This window comes from Colias croceus, chromosome 26 (genome assembly GCF_905220415.1).
Source record: "Colias croceus chromosome 26, ilColCroc2.1".
In the NCBI taxonomy this organism is placed as follows: domain Eukaryota; kingdom Metazoa; phylum Arthropoda; class Insecta; order Lepidoptera; family Pieridae; genus Colias; species Colias croceus.
The window spans coordinates 1,250,734-1,271,105 of NC_059562.1; the positions used below are offsets into that span (position 1 = coordinate 1,250,734).

Genomic DNA, 20,372 nt, shown 5'->3' on the forward strand with positions numbered 1-20,372 from the left:
GTGGGATTTCCGGGATTGCGTCATTTTCCCGGGATTAAAATGTCTATGTCCTTTCTCGGGTATCAAAATATCTCCATACCAAATTTCATGAAAATTGGTTCAGTAGTTTAGGCGTGATTGAGTAACAGACAGACAGAGTTACTTTCGCATTTTAAATAATATTAGTATGGATTTATAAAAATAAAAACAAAATGATGAATATGTCACAGCTATTTAGAATTCACGGTAGCAAATTTTAAATAAGTACCTACAATGTTTTGAAAACAAACCAAAAATTATTTAAACAGTTTCATATTTCTTTATACACTTTTGATATTAGGCAACAGTATTTTATTATACAACTAAACACAATCAGATGAAACGCTCGTAATAAATAGAGCTTTAAAACAAGAACCTTTATTAAGATCCATATAACACAATAATAATATGGCCGATGTCGGGCTGAGAGGATTAATTATAGAGGTAATCCAATGTGAAAGAAATTATGTGGGATTTATACTTCGTGTTTTTAAAAGTTAGGTTTCGGGCTGTATATTCTTATTAAGGCATTTGGAAACTTGGGGCCTTGCGTCATATTATGTCCCAGGTTTTAAAAAGCTATTTTCTTTCCTCGTGGAGAACTTAATGAATTTTATAACGTGCTATTTTTATATACTTAGGTATGTCTTTTTCGAGTAGGTAATAAGTACAGGATTCGGGCTGTATAGGGTACCTTAAGGCAGAACTTGGGGCCTTGCGTCAAAAGTTGTCCCAGGTTTTAAAAAGTTATTTCTTTCCTCGTGGAGAATAACTTGAATTTTGCAACATGATTTGTTATGCTTATGTATTTCTGGTATGATTTAAGAGTAAAATTCTTATAACGAAATAAATTAGGTTTGAAAAATCAAGGAATACACACTTAGGTAATGACATAATAGGTACACTTATGACAACTATAACTCATGGCAAGTACTTTATAATTAAGTTTATCAAACAAATTAATCTATACAACACGACATTTCCACCGCAAAAACACATTTAACACTTAAAAAATCATCTACAATTAATAATATTTATTCAAAAATGAATACATATCTACAAGATATCTACCCAGTAACTAGGTACTCGACACTACTCACGCTATAATAGTAGGTATGTAGGGGAGACCGGGGTTCGACGTTCCGATTTTGGAGTCGGAGGCAATTTAAATGTTATAGAAATGTTTAAAATCAACGATTCCTATATAAAATGGTGCATCATTTATCCTTGTTTCATATTGTAAACTTAAGTTCTTTGAAATAAGCATATATTATTATTCAGGATATTTTTTCTGTAAAAAGTCGACAAGGAACAACTCGCCCCACAAAGGGGCTGATTGTTCCTCAGCTGAGGTAAGTTGTTCCGCTTATCAACTCCAGTCCCTAATAATGAAGTATTAGTTGGAAAGGTATTATATAAAATAAATTAGGTACATGTAAATGAATATTTATTAGAATATATGATATATAGAAATATATAGAATATATTATGAATATTTTTAGAAAAGTACAAAATCTTAATGTTTTTTACAAACTTTTCAACAAAATTAAAAAAAGCAATGAACATAACTGCAAACATAAAATAATAACAATCATTAACTACCAGTTAATGGTGTAGTTTATCCTATATAACAGATTTAAGAATAATAAACATTTTTAATATTACTCAATCAACTTTGACAAACGTTTGCTTGTCAAAAAAAAAACAAAATTATTTATTTATTAATGATAACACAAAAAATAACAAATTTTAAAATTTCGAGTTTCTTAATTCAGTTTTATAGCAATGACTTTACTGAGATCAATAATCTAAACTTATAACCTACTCTGTAAAAACAGATTCATTTCAGTAACTTAAAAAAAATATTCAGAGTCGTCGTCAGAATTATTATTTTGTATTTTGACGTTGCCCAATTCTTACACATGACGCATTCAATCCATTGTTCACCTGGTCGTAAGTTGGAATATAAATCGTTACATATTAGACAATACCATTCCATGGTCTTTTCTTCACTAACACTTCCATGATTATCTTCTTACAGTTGTTTCCTTTTCACATTTTCTTAACCATTTGCGGATTTTCTTGCCACTTTATAATTTCACTTGTTTTTTCAGCTACTTTATTCTCTCTGACTCTTTTTTTCACTTCCTCCGTCTTTATTTTACTATTGCTCTTTACTTTTCTTCAGCCAAAGCATTCTTTTCAGGTGTATCTGTGGGTATACCGAGCCGTCCCGTCTTAAGTTTACGACCGTTTTTGATAGCGGCATCAGCAACCCGCTGCAAAAGCTCAATTGAAACCTTGCCCCGTTCGGTTTTCCGTTTATATCTCATCCTAAAACAAAGTTTTAATTTTATTATTTACGTGTTCGTTACGGGGCAGATTGTTCCGCGGAACAACTAGCCCCCCACCAGAGGAACTTGGAACCCCAAATTCCATTTTCTAAAATAACATCCAATTATGATAGAATACGTTTGAAAAAGCCAAAAACGATATTAGAAAGTTAATCACTATAGTTTGCTCGACAGATAATAGCAAGTAACACACAAATAGCTAGAAAATTGATTGAAATAGACCAAAAAGTATGATGACGAAAAAATTTACTTACGTGATGTTTGAGTGTCACCAATCGACTACTATGCTAACAAGCGGGCAGACCGTCACTAAAATGACTGACGCACGGGCGCGATGATATGACGTTTCGCGATGCACTTCACACTTATTGATATCTCTTTTCTTCGCGGAGCTATTTCAATCGGAACAACCTACCCCCGGCACTTTGAACCCCGGCCTCCCCTACTCATAGTGATATTTTCAACACGTACAATTCACAATAATCTAGTTCCACTTAATAATGTTATCACACCAAGCAAGTCATTAAAGATTCGAACTTATCCAAATAAACCGGGAATAGAACCGACGCCCACTCGCATTCCTACAAAAACTGGTTTTAACCATTACTCCTAGAGGTGAAATTTAAAGTACGGATTGAGTTTATTGGTTTAATAAATAGAGGCTAGGGATATTGAGAAGTGATCGATTTTTCTTTTTGTTCGAGATTTTTTTGAGGGTATTTTTTGTAGGTGTTTCACGTTTTTTGAGCAATTAGGTTATCTGTTTGTACTTTCCCAGATTGAGTCCTTTAGCATTGTTTATCCGATAGATGTACCAATTTTGATGTTGCAAACTGAACCACAAAGAAGTAAATATGAGGGTAAAAAAAATGTGGGATTGTAAAAATTATGTGACGGTATTTTTACATTTTAGACACTTGGAATGTGTCTAAAATAAACCCCAAAAAAATATTCGACAACAAGTGTAACGACTACTTAAATAAACATAAAGCGGGTAGATTGAAAAAAGTACGGTAGATGTAAAATGATAACCAGACATTCATAGATAACTATTTAAATAAGAAAACAGTGGGAGATTGTAACGCGCTTCAAAGTAAATTTGTATTAAAAGATTAACTGCAAACAAACATACGACTTCCTTAGCTCCTTATTTTATATGACAATAAAAATCTGTGATGGCATAGAGACCTTAGTTTTAATAACAACTGGTGCAAAGATTTAAGACAAAATTATTTAATAGTGTATTTTTTTACTTTATCTACCTTCCCCCCGAAAAGCTCGTATTTAATGAAAAGTGTTATTATTTTTAATTAAACACTAACTTAATGCCTACAATCATTCCTTATTCAAAATATAACCACTCCCAAAAATCCCTCAACCCTCAATTAAAAAAAAATATCTCAAAATGTTCAAAAAATCTCAAAAAATTTCTACGTGTCTACTTCGCAGCGGATGTTATAATCCAAAATTACTATAATGCCCAAACATCAGTAGCTAGCGTGGTGGTGCTAAGTGGTAGTGTAAAGTATGGTTATCACCTAGCTTGGGACTAATGCATGTGTGTTTGATGAAGTAATCTCGTGGGTTATGGGTACTGGTTCAGATCCGGAATTAGAGGGACTATAATTCTGGGAGAAATTTTGATCGTATTACTGGCATCATAACGTTAGCTGCATTAAATTTCAATGTATACTGGGAAAAAAAGTACACAAATTACTGGCATAACTAAAATGTATGAAATGTCAATATATATATTCAGTTATCTAAACACACTAACAAATTCTAGAAGTTCAATCAAATTATAAATTACTTAATCGAGTTCACAAAGTTTGCTTAAACAAGATTTCTAATTTATAAAATAACTACTGGGATGCCAAAGCTGAAACACATTAATACAAAATAAACAAGCAGCTGCTACAGCTTTACCCAATGACTACAAAATATCACGTACGGAACACACAAAAACCAATAAAACCTAATATTATAAAGACTCATAACGCTTCACAAACGATATAAAACAGAACCAAAATTGTGTACCCCATTGTAGATTGTAGGTACATAGATAAAAAACATTTACAGCACCTTACAATATCAATTTCATAACAAGATTAAACATGTAACGAGGTAGTTTGTCGAGATCAGCCTGTCAGAGATGAGGTCTAACAGGGGCTTCCTGTCTGTCTGTCCGTCAGATAACGTGCTCAAACATACTCCGACCCGAAGTTGATTATTTAATACTACAATTTATACCACGTCCCGTACTTGAACTATTGTACCTTTAGATGTATCATATGGAAATGTGAATAAAATGATTTCATGTAGCTTTTGTTAGAACACTTGTTTCCAGGCAGAGTTGAGGAATTTAAGAAATGATAAATTGCTAATACTAAGAGATTAAATCGATTTTAAAAAGCATTATTATAAATTTTAAACCGTAAAACAGACAATTCTATTGTTAATTAACATAGAAGTATAATAACTCAATTATCACAATAATATATCACTAAAATCAAGCTCGAAAATTCGCTAACAAGCCAAATAATCGCCGGATAAAGAATCGTGAAATTAACCTATTTCCGGGGCAAGATTGCACGCAAAAACTCGGCAGAAGTCACCACACCATCTAATAGGTTTACATATCGGTACAATCACGTCCACCTTCCATAAATAACACCCTCTTGACAGTTAAAACACACCTTCAGGTAACCAAATACCGCGTTCGCAGAATGACCGACCAAATCGCTAAATTGTGACGAAAAAATCATTAAAGATCCAACAAAGGAAATTGGTTTGTGTTCCCCGTAAGTAGTTTCACAGATATCCAACAAAAAAAGTGTATTTTGATGTCTAAATATACTCGACCAGGTAGACACCGTAACGGACACTTGCCGAGAATCACCATTAATTTAAAAGCCGAAATATAAATTCCGATATCTGATCGAACTTTTTCGATTCTGATCGAGATGTTATAGAAAAGGTTTATTGTAATCGATTCTCGTAAGCTGCGAGGTTTTATCGGTTTCTAGGAAAATATTGAGTGGCTAGTTTAGAAGGTTATGAATAAAATTTGTTTTAAGCAGGATTATGTTGAGAATCTTGACGGTTGTCTCGAGAGGAGAACTGTATTTCGTATAATGATTTAATTAAGAAAGGATTATAAAATAAAGAATAACTTTCGAAAACTGATCAATGTAATGGTGATCATTTCCATCACGATGAAAGAACTTAATTGGAATATAAAGTTATGAATTAAATTCTTCTTTGAGAGCGAATAATTAGGAAATATTATTCCTTTAGGGGTAACTATTGACGAATTTCAGCTTAACTTTGACAAAACATACACCAACAGCTTGCACTATTATATATTTTACTCATTCACGTCGACTCGCCAGTTGAGCAATAAAGTCAAATACCAGGGTTCCTTCCCGAAGCTTAACATTCATTGAATTTATTACAACAAAATCCAAAAGCATTACGTCCTAATGGCAGCTAACAATAGAATTTATTCTACCTGAGCCGAGCCTCTCGGTTCCCATTGTTCGCCAACAAATTCGGAGCACTCTTGATTTTTTTCCCAAAAACCCTTGTTAGCAAGTCGTCGGATAGATCTCTTTTGTTGGAGACAATAGCCAGTTACATATTTATACAGGTAGTAGGTACAGGTGTCTGCATACGGAATCTAGATGTAAACCGAGCTGAAACTCACCAATACACCAGTATAATCGATAGATGCAATCAAGATGGAAAAAAGTTGGGCGTTTTTCTATCGAACCAAATAGTGAGGCAACAAATAACGTTTTTTAAGGACGGTCAGCGAAGGCCAATTAGTTCTACCCCAGAAGATGACTCTGTCGACGCTTTTTTCATCGATTCTGTTTGTAGAGGCCCGAATTGGACGCGCTTCTGTATATTACAACGCTGACTGTACAAATATTTTGTCGCCGCATTTTCTGGTAATGTCACGGTAGTGGCGCAATTCCGATCGAGGCTGTGATAATGTTGATCTTTGGAAATCATTCATGACTCTCCGTTTTCCTTGTAAAGTACATAGGTTTTTCGTTCGTGTACTATCATGAATTCATATCAAATTTCTACTGCGAATGCTTTGTGGCGTCTATTTAATATACATATTGACGCACATATTCAAGAATTGAAGAGAGTATTATAGCCATTGGACATATTATTTTACTTCCCGGTTTTAATTCAGTTGCATAGTAATGAGGTTATGAGTCAATTATCGAGTAAAAACCACACAAAACTTTTGATCATCTTCAAAATTCTTTCAAACTCTCAAAGTACAGAGTACAAAAACCTTAGACACGACACTAAAATTTAATTAAAAAAATTAAAATCATCTTCAAATTCATTCTCACGGCATATTCATCAATACGCCGCAATTAACAACTTCTTTCAATTTGTAATAAAGCTTCCACAAACAGGATTTAGAGAAGTTATCACCGATCCGTTAATTTTGATAACTATTCACTCTTCTAATTAAAAAAATTGTATGTGCCCATTTGATGCTAGGTTTTGTGTACAATTTTAGAATTAAAATGTAATTCATATACGCCAGTCTTTTGATTTTTAACCCTATTTTAACCCCAGTTTGTTTGTTTGTTAGAACACACTAATCTCGGGAACTACTGGTCCGATTTGAAAATTTATTTCGGTGTTAGATAGCCCATTTATCGATGAAGGCTATAGGCTATATATCATCACGTTAAGACAGCAGGAGCGGAGCAATGCGACTAAAACCGCGGGAAACAGTTAGTACTTGATATAACATGCTTAAACTTATGAAATTATTGTACTGTCACCGAGCTTTGATAAGTTTACACAGTTGAATCAAATCTGACTATTTCCAGTGCATCAAAATCGAGACTAAAGGAGTCAGATTACATACAAGCATGTCGGTTACATACAAACATGAAGCTACTAAAAGTGTGTTAAAAAGTGACTTAAAACTAAACATATACATTACTTAATCTCACAAACCGCGTGATTTTGAAGTTAATATATTCCTGCATGAAATTGAAAAACTCATGTCTACATGTTAATAATATATAGTGTTATAAATGATGTGAAAATATCCTGCTGATTGATCTCTTTGATAGATTGTTGGAATATATGATAAAGTGTTAGCCGAGTATTGTGTAATTAATCACATGTGAACGTGTTATGTTGGTCTGTAGACCTGTACTAGTACTCAAGGTGTACTGAAACTCAAACATCACTATCTATATATATAAAACTCAAAGGTGACTGATATAGTGATCTATCAACGCACAGCCCAAACCACTGGACGTATCGGGCTGAAATTTGGCATGCAGGTAGATGTTAGGACGTAGGCATCCGCTAAGAAAGGATTTCCCGAAATTCTTGCGGGAACGGGGAAAAACGGGGATGCACGTACAAAGTCGTGGGCGGAGGCTAGTATAGTATAAAACAAAGTCGCTTTCTCTGTCCCTATGTATGCTTAAATCTTTAAAACTAAGCAACGGATTTTGATGCGTTTTTTTAATAGATAGAGGAAGATAGATAGATTTATTCAAGATGTTTTAGTATATAATTTATTAGGTTTTAAATAAAGCGGGCGAAGCCGCGGGCGGAAAGCTAGTTTATAAATTACAATAATGAGAAAAGTTTAGTTTAGAGTCGGAATGGGAAAATTACTGATTCAAAGTTAGTAATCAATTGTAAACTGTATAATATTTTATGCAGACTAAAAATTAATACAATCTAGAGGATTGAATCCTCTCACTTTTTTATTTATGTTTGTTATAAGCTTTGCATTTAAATAAGAAGTAGGTACCCTACATAAAGATAAGTTAAAAATAGATCTTCAAAAAAATATTACCAATGACTGTCTATATTTAAATAACATTTTAACAAAGCTTTGTACATAACATCCGAAGCAAGACCACATTTCAAAAATAGAATCTTATTATCTGTTGTTCACAACACATTTAAAATCCATATTTAAAAAAAGAACATGGTTCATCCTATATTATATCGTCTCACGGCAAAATGGCTGTTTATTCATAGACCCTTCGAGAAATTCGTGCGATGGCAACGTATAGTTTTGATAATTGCTTAATCAAGCTGATTGATCTTCAATCACGCTTCAGTCATCGACCGAGAAACGCTAGGGCTGACATTTTATTGTTATTTTATTATTGTATATTCAGGGTTGTGTTTTTTGAACTTTTTTGAATAATGTTTTAGTGTTGTTAGTATTAAGAATAGCGCTGTGCTTGTATTTGATATGAAGATTCAATTATTTAACCTACTAATCTTTAATTTAGAGGGGTTTTTGACAGTACTTTTTGTAATGTTATGGAGTAAATTACATAAGTGTTATTAAAAAAACTTTCATTCTTTTAAATTTGTACATCCGTATAATGTATAAATCTTGAATTAACATTTTAATTTTTCAATATTGACAACCCTAACCATAGAATAATGAAGATTTAGACACGGATACTTCACGAAAACATAAAAAATTAATACTACTCAAATCGTTGAAGCTATCGGTCGATTATGTTTTTCTATTTTATTGAGTTTTTGCAAACCTACTTCGTTAACAGATTCCAGTTCGTTAGTAAAATTAACGAAAAGAACTTTAACTTGAAAATTATTGGATGATCTCATATATCGTTTTATTTATTTAAAACTACAAAACATAATAGAACATCGTTATTTATAACCATACTTTTAACAATTATAAATCCGAATGATTGTGAGTAAAGCTATTTGTGATTTTACGCAAAACTACTGAGCCGATATGGCTGAAGTTTTTTATAAAAGTAAAGAATTTATAACAAAAGATATAAAGTAAAAATATAAAGTTTTTATTTTCTTTCACAAACAAAGCCACAGCTAAAATTGACTTGACCCTTTGAACTTTATATTAGTCTGGTAGTCTTTGACCTTATGATCGTTGATTCGATTCCAGCAGAGACAAAATAGGTTCGATGTAACATAACTAAGTGATCAAATAAAAATTATTCTCAGATAATAATAATATTATTATGTTATAATACCTACCACAGGTTATTATATGCCATAACTACAATTCTTATGCAGATCGACACTAGATTTAAAAATGCTCATAAAATAAAAACTACTGGGCCTATCCGAATAAAATTTTTATGGGACCAATTCGACACCATCCCGCATCGAACAAAAAAAGAATCAAGTAAATCGGTTAAGAAACCTCGGAGTAATCGGTGTACATACATAAAAAAATATATATACCGGCCGAATTGATAACCTCCTCCTTTTTTTTTGAAGTCGGTTAAGAAATGTAATAATATCATCTACTTAACTACTCTATCGTATAAATGCTTAAGGAAGTAAACCATTATGGTTCAATTTAGAAACAAAATCACAATAAAACAGTGATTGTAGCTAATTCCTGGGTCGCTGCAATAAATTAAATGATACCTAGCCGTAGGGGAGCGGGGGGCACGTTGTTACAATTTTTAGATAATTATTAATATCACAAAAGCTATCAAATAATGTATACATTTTATTGCTTTTATCATTAGTATGTCTATTCAGCTAGTAGAATAGCATTGGAAAAATATTAAAATTAACGTAATTTTTCTCATAATAGAGAATTATTGAAATAAGTCGATTGGAACAACTTACCCCTGACTTAGGGCTAGTTGTTACAGCTTCGGGGTACGATGTTACAGTAGGTAAATAAACAAAATGAACAATAATAAATCACTTATTTTTTATTATTTCAAAACGTCATGAATAAAAGAGACTATTTTGAACGGTCGTATAGCATTTATAAACTATTATAATATCTATATCGTAATTTTCCAACTTTTTAACAGTAATAATCACATAACTTTGGCAGGAACTTTCTTGAATCTTATATAAAACACTTTTTCATTACTGAATTATAAAACTTCGTCAGTAAATACTATCATGTAATAAATTATTTATACTTTTTTAACTTGGCACTTCAGTCAAGCTAAAATCTACTACTACATTTTGCTTTCTTTACGAATGCTCGTTTTATTCTGCAGTACTTCTGTCGCAGCAGATTCATAAACTTCTTGACTAGTTGTACCTCTTTCCGCTTTTCTTTTATAGTTTATCATTCTAAAAAAAAACATTGAGTATTTAGAATTAAAAAAGAATTGAAAGATGAACCATTGTTTTAAAAAGCAAGAATGCGCCCGTCGGAACGAAAGCTTCAATTTGTTCCATTTATTCTAATTTTTAAGTACCTACTGCGTAGTCATTTCTAAATGATGAGATGAACGATAATACAAGGTCTGAGGCAAGTCTTTACATGTAACAACCTACCCCGAAAAATTGTAACAACCTGCCCCATGGTATGTTTTTTAATTAAAATTAAAGCCGCCATTAATGGATATCAATAGCAGAATAAAACGCTATTACAAATTAAAACTTGATACATTATGAACGTTCGAGGTGAAAAAAATTTAGAGAATAACAAATATAGACAGCAGGAATCAAAAATTTCGTAAAAGATTTTGTTACTTTCTTGATGGAAATCGAGACACGTGCACATAACCTAACAGTTTGCCGCTCGGCGGGTCACTGATTGTTTTTTTGCAACGCACTATGTTATAACGAAACAAATGAGTCCACTTACGTCTACCAAAGAGTTAAAAATCCCGGTAAAAAATGCGTGTAACTTCTTACCCCTGTAACAACAAGCCCCCCGCTCCCCTACTTATTTAAAAGTTTTAATACAAGTCATATTTTGAGAAATTAGAATCCCACCAAAAACATTTTCATGTAAAATGTTGCCAAGACGAGCCCATATGACTCGCACTGTCAAAAAGTTATCAGATCTCATGTAGAGCCAAGCTTCTAACACTACACGCCCTAACTCTACAAGGCCTAACTTCACAAATTCTACACCTTAGTCAAAATATGTGACTACCGTGTGCCCCCAGATGTAGACATATTATGTAGGTATAGCAAAATTACTTATGTAATTATATATCAATAGGCAATATCTATGTGCATTTTCAAAAAATTGAATAAATTCCAAATTAAACTGAATTTGGAATTATACACACAAAGAACGGAAAATCCCAAACAAAACCCATCATAAAGAGATATTTCGTTCGTTCGTGATCAGCCAATGCTTCGCCGGAACCGATCGTGATCCTCTGAGTTGTCAAGATATAGGTATAGATATAGGTATCGGTACAGGTATAGGTATTTTACATTCCTCAGTTTATAGGGAAATGTCCGCAAGCACGGAGAAATTTCAAAAACGTTCGACGGTATAATTTGAATTTGGAAACGAGAATTCGAATTACATTTGGAAGTTGTTTGTATGTTGCTTAGATGTAAGTAACTTCAGATTATTTTTTCTGTGTAATGGCAAAAATTGTCCAATTACTCGATATTATTATATAACAATTGAAGATAACTAATCGGAAGAATAACATAAACATAGGTATTTGTTTTTGAACGAGGCATAAAATGTACAGACTGCGATTCATAATTTAATATGTTATCTGTCAAATTGACATTTCTCCTGTGCATTTCTCTCATGTGTATTTTCATTTTACTGTCGCGTCTTACAGAGTTAAATTAAATTAAGATGTACTTTATGTAATTTGTAAGTGCTTCTGTTTGTTTATAGGTAAATATAGCAAGCCGTTCCGTCTCCAGTCTCCACTCTCCGCTGTAGATGTCCCGATATAAGTACAAAAATATTTTTGGTGGTGAAATAATTTCCAAAATCAGGTAGGTACTTAAGTAAGTAGTTTCAGAGATTTTGACACATAATGTAGGTCTGTGCAGTGTGCTCTCAGTTTTTAAATAAATTTGTGCTCGATAGAGATAAAAATTCGTTACGATCCGTTTCGTCGTTCTTGAGTTATTGATTGTGTAAATAACCCTTTACCCTTCTTAAATTTTAAGTACGTACCTAGGTATATACTATATACCTACCTACATTAGAAGATTAGCATAGATAAATTATGGAATAATAAATACATACTTCTATTCGTTATTGTGATGTAAGGACCGTAACTTTCTCATGTGCTTGCAAGATGTAAGGCTACTAGTACTAATGTTAGAGACTAGAGTCAATGACTAATGATGATTCTTAAATCTTAATTCTTATAATTTGATAGGTAGGTATTTAGAGACTATGCAACGTGTGCATTTACTATTAATTTTGTGTTCTTGTGGTTTATATTGTTATCCTAATCAATGTTATTTAAGTAAAGTGAAATAACTTGAAGATACCTACGCTGCCTAAATAGGTAGGTAAATTAGTGTTCTTTTGAGTTAGTTATTGGATCATAGGTAGACGTATGAGGCAGAGGAGGAGCGTTGGTTGTCTGAAATACCTATAAGTACCTACCTACCTAAAGTTTATTTAGCGTTTGTAACTCAAGAACCGCTAGTCCGAAATACGTGAGCCTTTTTCAATATCGTTATCTGACCAAGTTTTACTTAACATTTAACTACTTAATTATTCCACGGCGTGTCATTAGCAGTAACCTATTGTTTTAAAAAGCGAAAAAAATTTTGCCGGATAGGTATTAAATGGCTTAATTACGAGACTTAATTGATTAAAACGTTCTTACTTTATTATTATCTCTTTACTTATCTCATTAATATTATCAATGCATTCTTTCTTCGCGTTTTTAAATGACAAAAGTTTATCAAGCGTCAAGAATCTTGAGATCAAAGTGCATTATTTTGTTGTAACTAGAAATACCTACCTAACTACAAACGACTCAACTCATTGAAACTCACTATTTTCTAAGCGGTAACTTTTTAAAAGCAACGACCGCAGATATTATAATTCCAACTGCACGTCTATTTACATCCGCCGCGACATATTAATATAGCGTTAGTATTAAAACAGAATGTAAATCCACGCATATGATACCCGGTGAGGTGACAAATAAAAAATATTCCCGACAATTCCCGGGAAAAACTGAAAACGTGACTGCACTACGGTCCAGAGCGGGCACCCTGCCGTCGCAGGGCTCTCTTTGTTTTTAAAGTAACAAAAAGCAATCCCTTCTTCTGACCGACCGGCAGGTACAAAATATTCTGGACCACATGTTGAACATTTCGCTAAAACTTGTCACTAAGCAAGATATATCTGCATATATACACACCCCCGCCGCAACTTCACTACATCCACTCATAAACCACACGTGCCTTAGATCCTAATTAATTAATAAATTAAGGGCTCAACTTACTTGTCACTAATTAAATCATTACACTAAATGCAACGCCAGCAATCCATTCGCAACACAACACACACACTTGTCAATTAATTTAGCACATAAAATTTCATTAAACATCCAACTGTCAAACACTATCGCATAAAAGTCACAGATCACGATGATAAATAAACGTTTGTTTATTAAAAAGTTTCGGGAGAAAAAATAACGCAGCGACGTCCGACACCGGCGCGGTGCCGATAATATTAGCGGGAGGACACGGCGCGGGCTCGGCGTATTCATCTCAATCTGCGTCGAAACGAGACAGTAACATGACAATAAACGATTGTAAAACGTCAGGAGCGAAAGAGATAGCCGTTTTCTCATTATGCGCGCGTCGAGTCTGACATTTCAATAACGCCGTCCTGCTCTGGCGCGGAGTTATTTCCGAACAAATGATACGCAGGCGTATTTGTGCTGCGTCTCGCTCGCACGGATAGTAACCAGATAATGTCTCAATCGCATTGCTTAGCGCTATGCTGACTGATGCACTAACATAAACAATGATAATTCATGGATTTGCATGCGATAAAATGTTTTTAATGAGTCAACTTCGATGGATAAGTATAGACTTGATGGGTGGGCGGAATAGCAATTTAGTCGACTCATTTATTTTTATATCTGAAATTTGCATACATTGTAATATTCGGTATTATTAAGACATAAAGTCAAATTAGAGGCGATATTTATTCTTGATCTTTCTTTTAATAATGTCGTTCGTAAAATGTTTTTAAAGTGGTTGACAAAAAACTTTTTTATTATCAAGCAGGTATGCAGCTAGATATTTAAATATATTCTGCTAATTAAATTAACATCTAAACTCAATTACTTACGCCATAGATAAAAAAATTATAAGTTTATATAAGTATCTTTTTTCTTGTTTACAAAAATACCTCCTTACAGTACTTACATACTTTCAAAATTATAACTTAACAATACATTCCCTTCTTTATTTTTCTATGTATAATTAATATAGCATCAATTATTGAACATTGCAATGTTCAATAATTGATGCTACCTATATTAAGTCCAAGCACATCACCAAGAATAAACAGCGAAAGTTCCCAAGTATCAAGCATGTCGCTTTAAAAATAAAAACAAAATGTAGCGGCACGCAAGTAAAATAAGTAAATCTGAGAACGGACTATATAATTATCTATTTGTTAAGTGGTCTGTAAATACTCATCACGGGTCGTGTTTGTGATGGAGACTACTATGCCAATGTTTGTTTAGTAATGACATTGCTGACGACTCAAGTAAGACAAATTTTCTGGGAACTTTACAAAAATTCCTTATTCATACATTCACTGGACTAGATTTGTGGTTAGGGTTAATATTAGGGGTTAATAGGGTTATAATTTCAGTTGTTATGATGAAATTAGGTGTAGGAGTTAGTGAAGATCATTGTAGATGTTGTTTCTATTTCTAGCGTGTCGTTATTTTAAAATTTAGTAACCATTTGTTTCGGCAATCGGCTTTCATCTTATTGAATGAGTACTTTTGAGTTAAATAATTGTAACATACAAACAGAAAGTTTGATATTTAATATTTATCCTTTATAATACATATTACTTTAGACATGTCTCTAGCCCCGGCTCCGTCCGGTTAGACTCACAAAAAAAAACGTCACAGATATAATATATATGTACTATACCTACCTATATCTTTTTCGGTTATAGACTTTTATTACAAAACATCTATATTAATCATAATATTAATAGGTATTAGTGCAAGCGATAATTAAAATACACGTGCTTATCATATTGTGTTGTTTAAGTACAGGCTTGAGGCTACTTATGTATTTTATTTTCTATTACCTACTGTGACAAATATGGTGACCATTATGGTACGAGTTTAAAATTGTTTAGAAATTAAAATAGTATAAAGAAAATAAAAAAAGAATTTATGTTTACGTTGCAGTAAGTAGAAATACGGTGATTTGTCAAAATATTAAAATGGAAGTTATCTAGTTCAAATATATTTTTAAGCTATACCTAACATATTCATAATATATACTTTGCACAGATTAAAAAATTGTTGTTGTTAATTTTTGCTGTATCTTTTTGGGATCAAATTATTTTACTTTGTTGATTACTTATTAATTTCAGTAATGAAATGATTGTTTCATTGGATGCTGTATGCATGTGCTACAAATTAATTTTTAACCGACAATATCGATGTAACAGCTCCATATAGGTATAACCTACCAAGTCACTCGCGTCAATTCGTAGCAGAAGAACCTGATCCATATTTAAGACTCTTATTTTAGATTTTTTTGTGAACTTTATAATAATTACATTGGTCCATAAATTGTACACCGTGTATACCATCCTTGGCTTAAAGTAATTAAAACATAAAATGTGTATAAAATGCAATATTCCTCAAAACAAGCAATTAACGCGTAACACAAAAAGTGAGTCGCCTTCAAAAAGTGATAAATAAATCATTGTTAATCAGCCAACGCCAAAAACCGCCCGTAGTCTTGTCCAATATAAAAAAGGAATTTGTAACTTATAACTGGTTTTGGGTTGTTCAATTTTTGATTTCTCGTGTAGGTGCAGCAAAAAAGCCGCGACGTAAGCTGCGAGGATAACAAGGAAGTGTGTCATACGAGATCATAAAAGGTCTTAATCGACAAAAAGGAGTCAAAAATACAAGTCCCACGTGTCTCGTATACGAAATGTCACTGTCAACGTTTCGCGTGAAACTGCATAACTCGAGGACGGTTCCGTATGAATCATGCATGATGCGAGTTCGGAAACTAACGTCCAGCGCAATGCCTGTATGTCTCAATACGGGACAAAAAGAGAAAATCCACATCTCGCATCGATAGAACGTGACAATAACATCTTAACGTAAACATTCTCAACAACTTATCTTTTATAATCCCACCCGATTATTTCCACCCTTGGGTGAAAGTCGTAAAGTCTATTATTCACTGAAAATTCGTTGTGTTAAGAAGATTTCAGAATCGAACAGGTTTTCGTTACGAATGAAATGCTTCGAGGAAAGGGACGGTGCTACAAAAAGCAATCGCGCAACTAAACTCGAAAGCTCAAAGGACTTGTCTGTGACTTGTGCTGTATTTTGTTTTGTTCGAGCGAGATAACTTGATCATCTTAATCAGTACGCAAATGTATTAACAACCATAACGTTTATTCTAGTTCTAACTGTATATCTAAATCAATAAAGTTCATTTTTGTATGCGCTCTAACTGGATACGTCGTTTGAAACTGGATGTATTGTAAAAAGTACAATTTACAAGTTCGTCTGGCGCAAAAAAGGGACAGACGATCCGAATGCGATTGTTAGAAAGAAACAAAAAGCAATCTTCGAACTGAGTGGAGGCTGTGTATTTTTTCTGAGTTATTATGCCGGTCTCAATCTTTAATTAAGACATTTGTGCATTTATAATGTATAACAATATGATTCAACGTTAAACACCCAGCGTTGTGAAGAATTTAGATTCGGTTAATTAATTTAGAACGTATTTATTTGAATGTCATTTTTTACTAGAGTTACATATTATAGTGCTAGGAATTTAATTTTCTGTTGAAGGCCTGTGGTTTCTTCTGTCGATTTAATTTTTACCTTTGTATAATGAGTCACGAGTTACTTACCTAGTCACAAATATATGACCAACGTCTGCAACTTTATTATGCAAATTATTTCGTTTAATTACCTACCTCGAAAAGATTAATTGCGTCAAATTATGAGTGAATAAACTAAAGGATTAATACTTAAGTATAACTTTTTGGGTACTTCATTAAACAAACAAGGTTAAGAATAATAGGTACTATAATAATAATTGAAATGAAGAGTTTGTTATACACAGATAATCGAAAAATTAAATGTATCGGTAAAAATAATAGAACTCGTAACAGACAATTCTGAAATCTACTATCTAGATTCTAGATCCATCCTGTCCTAGGATATGTCCTAGGATAATATGTTTAATATTCGTAATGATAAATTCGTAACATAACTAACTGCCTACAACCTACAGTGTATCATTGATCTTTGAAAATCCACGAAGTACAAAATTTCTAAGTTCTAATTTAAAAATTTCGAGATACCTAATCACTACATAGCATAAAACAAAGTCGCTTTTGCTGTCTGTCAGTCCCTCATCATGCAAGCATCATGCTTACATTTCTCAAACTACTCTGCGCATTTTGATGCTGTTGTTTGATTTAAGTTTTAGAACGCGAGTGAAGCCGCGGGCGGAAAGTTTTATACACAAAAGACATAGGTATCAAGCGCAGAAAGCACTAAAGATTATAAATTTTTATTAATTCGATATTCGTGTGAGTACAAAGTCTTGCACGTGCATTATCGCTGACTGTTATTATAAGAAACATAAGCTGAACCGTGAGAAAGCATTTAAATATATATTTACAGACCTTTGAACCTAGGTCCAGTACTATAAAAGCTAAACAGGCACTTCATAATAACTAGCGGTTAACTGCGAATTTGTCTGTATGGGCATTTATTTATCAACCTTACCTGATCAATTAATACCATAAAATATGTTTATGGGCTGAATTTAAAATTGTAAAGTGTAAAAAACACTTAGAAACTCGTGAAAGGTTAATAATTAAAAAAAGCAATCAAATTCAAACGTATATTTCATTACCATATTAGTTATATATATTTTTATATTCAGCATAATAGACATAATATATCTAATACCTATTCCTATAAAATAAATAGACAATATAATATTTCGGTTTAGGTTAAAATCTATTTTTAAATGTTAACAAATTCATCACACACCATTATACCTTCCTTGGAAAAAAAACCTTACCCCATTCGGGAATCGAACCCGGGACACCAATAAATCGGCGATAAATTAAAGTGTGAACCCACTGCCCTCCCAATTTACATAAATTCCAACGCGACACGTCCTTTATCAATTTGTTTATTTTTCTAACTCAACCTGTCTTAATAAAAATAATCACTTATTTTATTAAACCTGTTTTGGTGGATTTTAGTCCTCTGGTAGCTGCGGGTTAGAGGGTGGACATTTTAATCCATCTTTTGATTATTATGCGAAAACTGCTGAAGTATTTTGGATGGAATATTTTGTGTGTAAAGTTTAGTTGTGGAGTGGTTGATCGCAGTGAAATCGTTGGTTTATAATTTGGTGTACCTAAATAAACGCGTCGAATTAGCATAAGTAATAATTTGTTTTAGTCCATAAAGTAGGTACCTAATTAATATGGCGTCATTAAAAATTATAGTTAATTGTAAATATTTATTTTAATTCGTCTAATTACCTCTTTACTCTTAATTCTAATTTGATTTTTCTTATTTTACAAAAAATATTAGCGCCTGATATCTTTTACACCCGAAAGGCTAATGATTAAGCTACACTTTTATGTCAGGCGTATAAAATCAATATAATAAACATTTTTTTATGATTTAATGAACAGCTAATACTGTAAAGTATAATATTGTACATAATTAGATTTCATTTGACCATACCAAACAACAAAATTGTTGCTTTATTTAGTAAGTAGCTGTAAAATGTAAAGTGGTGGTTGAGATGGCTTCCACACGAATTGAGCTCGCACAGGGCAATTACTAAAACCAAGGGTCCTATGGGTAGATCTCCAATGGCATAGAATAATATCTACGTGAAGAAGTAGTATGTGAAATAACCGAATGCTACAGACTATATTTCGTCTGATGAATGGAAGAGCCAGAATCCCGCATTCTTTTCGACACTGTCCTTTCTCTTATTTCTTCAATTACTACTCTACCTAATTCTTTCAGCTGATAATGTTCATAAATAGTAATAGTAGATAGTTAAATTTATTTCTGGATATTCATTATAACGCCTATAATTATCTATTGAACTAGACATTTTTGGCGAAGTAGGTTTCTTGATTGTATCGTCGACATAGAGATATAGAGACGATAAGAAATGCTGGGAAATCTCTTTACAAATTATGTTAAATTATAATTTTTCAGGCATAATAATAGTGATTTTAAGAAACAGTTATATATTAATTGAAAATTTAAATAAATCATGTTTCCACTTTCTATTGCCAATACAAATATTGCTTACTAGCGGTCCGCCCCGGCTTCGCCCGTGATATATATTTCGCAATAAAAAGTAGCCTATGTCCTTTCTCGGGTATCAAAATATCTCTATACCAAATTTCATGCAAATTGGTTCAGTAGTTTAGGCGTGATTGAGTAACAGACAGTATACAGAGTTACTTTCGAATTTATAATATTATTAGCACAGACTAATAATAATATACTACGTATTTATTAGTATGGATTATCACTACCTACATACTACATACTTAGTATAAAACAAAGTCGCTTTCTCTGTCCCTAGTCCCTTTGTATGCTTAAATCTTTAAAACTACGAAACGGATTTTGATGCGGTTTTTTTTAAATAGATAGATTGATTCAAGAGGAAGGTTTTAGTATATAATTTATTAGGTTTTAGACAAAGCGGGCGAAGCCGCGGGCGGTAAGCTAGTCTATGATATAACTTAGCGTGAAAATTATCTCATTTCACTGCGTCTGCGTATCTTTCATGTTCTGCATAGACTTAATTTTAGTTACCTATATATTTATATCACTGTTATTTAGCCATAAAGATTACTAGATGATAATATAACTGCAAATATTTTGTTAAGCATAATGTTTTGGTAACACAATAGTTTGCCTGTCATTATGAGTATTTATAGTGGATTTTAAAAATAATGTTTAAATAGGTTTAGGGTGT

The 20,372-nt window shown here is 32.7% G+C and overlaps 1 protein-coding gene across 2 annotated transcripts in view; it reads right to left on the bottom strand.

Annotated features, from left to right (window-relative positions):
- Positions 1–13,839, bottom strand: part of LOC123703471 (transcriptional activator cubitus interruptus) — a 96,134-nt gene extending 82,295 nt beyond the window's left edge. The window contains exon 1 of one of the 2 annotated variants that reach the window (XM_045651471.1): positions 13,601–13,839. The gene's annotated coding sequence lies outside the window, so the exon portion shown is untranslated. The remainder of the gene's footprint in view (positions 1–13,600) is intronic. The other variant, XM_045651472.1, reaches the window with a different exon arrangement.
- Positions 13,840–20,372: the final 6,533 nt, after the last annotated feature.